This window comes from Aristolochia californica, unplaced genomic scaffold (genome assembly GCF_029961685.1).
Source record: "Aristolochia californica isolate CCGP_79_NKW_82.1479 unplaced genomic scaffold, dmAriCali1.0.hap1 SCAF_4, whole genome shotgun sequence".
Classification (NCBI taxonomy): domain Eukaryota; kingdom Viridiplantae; phylum Streptophyta; class Magnoliopsida; order Piperales; family Aristolochiaceae; genus Aristolochia; species Aristolochia californica.
This window is the reverse complement of record NW_027182103.1, coordinates 21,207,188-21,213,187: the sequence shown is the minus strand read 5'-3', so window position 1 is coordinate 21,213,187 and position 6,000 is coordinate 21,207,188.

Sequence of the window (6,000 nt, the reverse complement as noted above, 5' to 3'; positions counted from 1 at the left end):
TAAAGATAATTTATTCATACATAACAAATGAACACAAGTTTTATTATTCAAGTTTGGGAAATTCGACTAGTTCAAACCCTAATAGCTTGGAATTTTATAAGGAAGAATTTTGTTCACATGTTTTAAAAAATGGTTATGCCTGTTTGAAACATGTTAATGATGCATAATGACCTATGGATCCTATCCTTTTAAAGAAAATAACATTAAATTCTCAAGTAAACGTGCGGTGGGATATTTACCCAAGTCAAACAAGCCATTATTTTGCCCACTTACAAAAAGCTGACCAACCGATCATAGATGATTGTAAAGTGATTTATCATGCGAAACGGGCGGAATGACTTATGGATTGGGAGTCAACATTTAATTAAAAATCCGCGCCTCCCCCTTTTCTTGATGATAGAAAACCCAGATATATAAAAACTAAAAAGAGTTTACAATCCCTTAAAATTACAGACGCTTTTCGGAATTATCTCTCTCTACTTTTGTGCATTGTGCATTTCAATTTTAGATGTATACTTTTTTCTTAAATCATAACTTGAGTTTTCACTTGCCCTTCATCTCATAAACAAAAAAAGAGATAAAAGGCATATAGATCACAACAAAATGAAAATTTTAGAGTTTATGCATGAAAAGAATTTAAAGCAATAACAAATGTAAGTAAAGAAAATTTATTCACACACCACAAATGAACACAAAATTTTTGTTATCCAAGTTTGGGAAATTCCACTAGTTTAACTCTAATAGCTTGGACTTTTATAAGAAAGAGATTTTTCTACACATGTTTTAAAAAATGGATTTGCATGCTTGAAACATGTTAAATATGCAAATGACCTATGAATCCAAACCTTTTAAAGAGAATAACATTAAATTGTTAAGTGAACATGCGGTGGTATATTTACCCGAGTCAAACAAGCCATTATTTTGCCCATTTACAAAAACCTGACCTAACGATCATAGATGATTGTAAAGTCATTTATCATGCGTAAGGGGATATATTTTTGTAAGCAATGACTTAGGGATTGGGAGTTAACACTTAGTTTAAAATACCCCCCCTCCCACTTTTCTCGACATTTGCAAAACCTGATATATAAAAACTAAAAAGAGTTTAAAATCCCTAAAACATACAGACACTTTTTGAAAATAAATCTTTCAACATTTATGCATTGTGCATTTCCATTTTAGACATATACTTTTTTCTTAAATAAAAACTTGAGTTTTCACTTTGCCTCCATCTCGTAAACAAAAAATGAGATAAAAGGCATTAGTGAAAAATTTAGAGTTTATGTATGGATACAATTTAAAGCAATAACAAATGTAAGTAAAGAAAATTTATTCACACACCACAAATGAACACAAAAGTTATTTTATCCAAGTTTGGAAAATTCCACTTGTTCAACCCTAATAGCTTGGAATTTTATAAGAAAGAGATTTTTCTACACATGTTTTAAAAAATGGATATGCATGCTTGAAACATGTTAAAGATACAAATAACCTATGGATCCAAACCTTTTAAATAAAGCAACATTAAATTCTCAAGTGAACGTCCGGTGGGATATTTACCCGAGTCAAACAAGCCATTATTTTGCCCATTTAAAAAAAGCTGACCTAACGATCATAGATGATTGTAAAGTGATTTATCAAGCCTAACGAGCTATATTTTTGTAAGGAATGACTTATGCAATGGGTGTAAACACTCAGTTAAAAATCCCCCGGCTCACCCATTTCCGTATGAGTTCAAAACCTAATATATAAAAACTAAAAAGAGTTTACAATCCCTAAAAATTACATACAATTTTTGGAATTATCTCTCTCAACATTTGTGCATTGTTCATTTCAATTTTAGATGTATACTTTTTTCTTAAATAAAAGCTTGAGTTTTCATTTTCCCTTCATCTTGTAAACAAAAAAAGAGATTAAAGGCAAATAGATCACAAAAAAATAAAAATTTTAGAGTTTAAGTATGAAATAATTTTGAGCAATGACAAATGTAAGTAAAGCAAATTTATTCACGTACCACAAATGAACACAAAATTGTTGTTATCCAACTTTGGGAAATTCCACTAGTTCAACCCTAATAGCTTTGAATTTTATACGAATGAGATTTTTCTACACATGTTTTAAAAAATGTATATGCATGCTTGAAACAAGTTAAATATGCAAATGACCTATGGATCAAAACCTTTTAAAGAGAATAACATTAAATTGTCAAGTGAGCGTGCGGTGGGATATTTACCTGAGTCAAACAAGCCATAATTTTTCCCATTTATAGAAAGTTGACCTCACGATCATAGAATTGTAAAGTGATTTATCATGCGTAATGGGCTATATTTTTATTAGGAATGACTTATGGATTAGGAGTCAACACATAGTTAAAAAATCCCCCACCTCCCCCATTTTTCGACGATTGCACAACTTGATATATAAAAAATAAAAAGAGTTTACAATCCCTAAAAATTACAGATACTTTTTGGAATTTTCTCTCTAAATCTGTGCTTTGTGCATTTCCTTTTTTGATGTATGCTTTTTTCTTAAATTAAAAATTGAGTTCTCACTTTCCCTTCATCTTGTAAACAAAAAAAGAGATAAAAGGCAAATAGGTCACAACTAAATGAAAATTTTAGAGTTTATGTATGGAAAGAATATAAAGCAATAACAAATGTAAGTAAAGAAATTTTTTCACACACAACAAATGAACTCTAAAGTTTTTTTATCCAAGTTTGGGAAATTCCACTAGTTCAACTCTAATAGCTTGGAATTTTATAAGAAAGAGATTTTTCTGCACATGTTTTAAAAAATGGATATGCATGCTTGAAACATGTTAAAGATGCAAATTACGTATGGATCCAAACCATTTAAAGAGAATATCATTAAATTCTCAAGTGAACGTGCGACGGGATATTTACCTTAGTCAAAAAAGCCATTATTTTGCCCACTTACAAAAAGTTGTCCTAACAATAATAGATGATTGTAAAGTGAATTATCATGGATAACAAGCCATATTTTTTGTAAGGAATGACTTATGGATTGGGAGTCAACACTTAGTTAAAAATCCCCCGCCTCCCACTTTTCCCAACGATTGCAACACCAGTTATATAAAAACTAAAAATAGTTTACAATCCCTAAAAATTACAGAAGCTTTTTGAATTATCTCTCTCTACATTTGTGCATTGTGCATTTTCATTTTAGACATATACTTTTTTCTTAAATCAAAACCTGAGTTTTGACTATCCCTTCGTCTCGAAAAGAACAAAAGAGATAAAAGGCAAATAGATCACAACAAAATGAAAATTTTAGAGTTTATGTATAGAAAGAATATAAAGCAATAACAAATGTAAGTAAAGAAAATTTATTCACACACGACAAATGAACACAGAAGTTTTGTTATCCAAGTTTGGGAATTTCCACTAGTTCAACCCTTATAGCATGGAATTTTATAAGAAAGATTTTTCAACACAAGTTTTAGAAAAGGGATATGCATGCTTGAAATATGTTAAATATTCAAATGACCTATGGATACGAACCTTTTAAAGAGAATAACATTAAATTCTCAAATGAATGTGCGGTGGAATATTCACCCGAGTCAAACAAGCCATTATCTTGCCCACTTTCAAAAAGCTGACCTAACGATCATAGATGATTGTAAAGTAATTTATCATGCGAAACGGACTATATTTTTGTAAGGAATGACTTATGGATTCGGAGTCAACACTTGGTTAAAAATCCAAGCCTCCTTTCTCGATGATTACAAAACCTGATATATAAAAACTAAAAAGTCTTTTTAATCCCTAAAAATTACGGACACTTTTTGGAATTACCTCTCTCTACATTTGTGCATTGTGCATTTCTATTTTAGATGTATACTTTTTTCTTAAATCAAAACTTGAGTTTTCACTTTCCCTTCATTACAGAAACAATAAAAGAGATAAAAGGGAAATTGATCTCAAAAAAATGAAAACTTCAGAGTATATGTATGGAAAGAATTTAAAGCAATAACAAATTTAAGTATACAAAATTTATTCATAAACCACAAATGAAAAAAAAAATTTGTTATCCTAGTTTGGGAAATTCCACTAGTTCAACCCTAATAACTTGGAATTTTAAAAGAAAGAGATTTTTCTACAAATTTTTTAAAAAATGGACATGCATGCTTGAAACATGTTAAGGACACAAATGACCTATGGATCCAAACCTTTTAAAGAGAATAAGATTCAAACCAGCCATTATTTTGCCCATCTACAAAAAGTTGACCTAACGATAATAAATGATTGTAAAGTGATTTATCATGCGTAACGGGATATATATTTGTAAGCAATGACTTAGGGATTGGGAGTTAACACTCAATTAAAAATCCCTGCCTCCCCCTTTTCCCAACATTTACAAAACCTGTTATATAAAAACTAAAAAGAGTTTACAATCCCTAAAAGTTGCAGACACTTTTTTGAATTAAATCTCTCAACATTTGTGCATTGAGCATTTCCCTTTTAGATGTACACTTTTTTCTTAAATATAAACTTGAGTTTTCACTTTCCCTTCATTCGTAAAAAAAAAAAGAGATTAAATGCAAATAGTGGAAAATTTTAGAGTTTATGTATGGAAAAATTTTAAAGCAATAACAAATGTAAGTAAAGAAAATTTATTCACACACCAAAAATGAACACAAAAGGATTTTATCCAATTTTGGGAAATTCCATTTGTTCAACCCTAAAAGCCTGGAATTTTTTAAGAAAGAGATTTTTCTACACATGTTTTAAAAAATGGATATGCATGCTTGAAACATGATGAAGATGCAAATGACCTATGGATCCAAACGTTTTAAAGAGAGCAACATTAAATTCTCAAGTGAACGTTCGGTGGGATATTTACCCGAGGTAAAGAAGCCATTATTTTGCCCACTTACAAAAAGGTGACCTAACGATCATAGAAGATTGTAAAGTGATTTATCATGCCTAAAGGGCTATATTGTTGTAAGGATTTCTTATAGATTGGGAGTAAACACTCAGTTAAAAGTCGCCCCCATTAACCATTTCCCGACGATTACACAACCTGATATATGAAAACTAAAAAGAGTTTACAATCCCTAAAAATTGCAGAAAATTTTTGGAATTATCTCTCTCTACATTTGTGCATTGTGCATTTTCATTTTAGATGTATACTTTTTTCTTAAATCAAAACTTTAGTTATCACTTTCCCTTCGTCTCATAAACAAAAAAATAGATAAAAGGCAAATAGATCACATCAAAATGATAATTTTAGAGTTTATATATGGAAAGAATTTAAAGCAATAAAAAATGTAAGTAAAGAAAATTTATTCACACACCACTAATGAACACAAAAGTTTTGTTATCCAAGTATGGGAAATTCCACTAGTTCAACCCTAATGGCCAGAATTTTAAAAGAAAGAGATTTTTCTCCACATGTTTTAAAAAATTAGATATGCATGCTTGAAACATGTTAAAGATGCAAATCACCTACAGATCCAAACCTTTTAAAGAGAATAGCATTAAATTCTCAAGTGAACGTGCGGTGGGATATTTACCCGAGTCAAACAAGCCATTATTTTGCCCACATACAAAAAGTTGTCCTAAAAATCATAGATGATTGTAAAGTGATTTATCATGTGTAATGGACTATAGTTTTTGAAGGAATGCCTTATGGATTGGGAGTCAAGACTCAGTTAAAAAACCCATGCCTCCCCCTTTTCCCGACGATTGCAAAACCTGATATATAAAAACTAAAAAGAGTTTAAAATCCCTAAAAATTACAGACCCTATTTGGAATTATCTCTCTCTACATTTTTGCATTTTTCATTTCCATTTTCTAAGTATACTTTTTTCTTAAATCAAAACTTGAGTTTTCACTTTCCCTTCATATCGTAAATAAAAAAAGAGATAAAAGGAAACTAGATCACAAAAAAATGAAAATTTTAGAGTTCATGTATGGAAATAATTTTAAGAAATGAAAAATGTAAGTAAAGAAAATTTATTCACACACCACAAATGA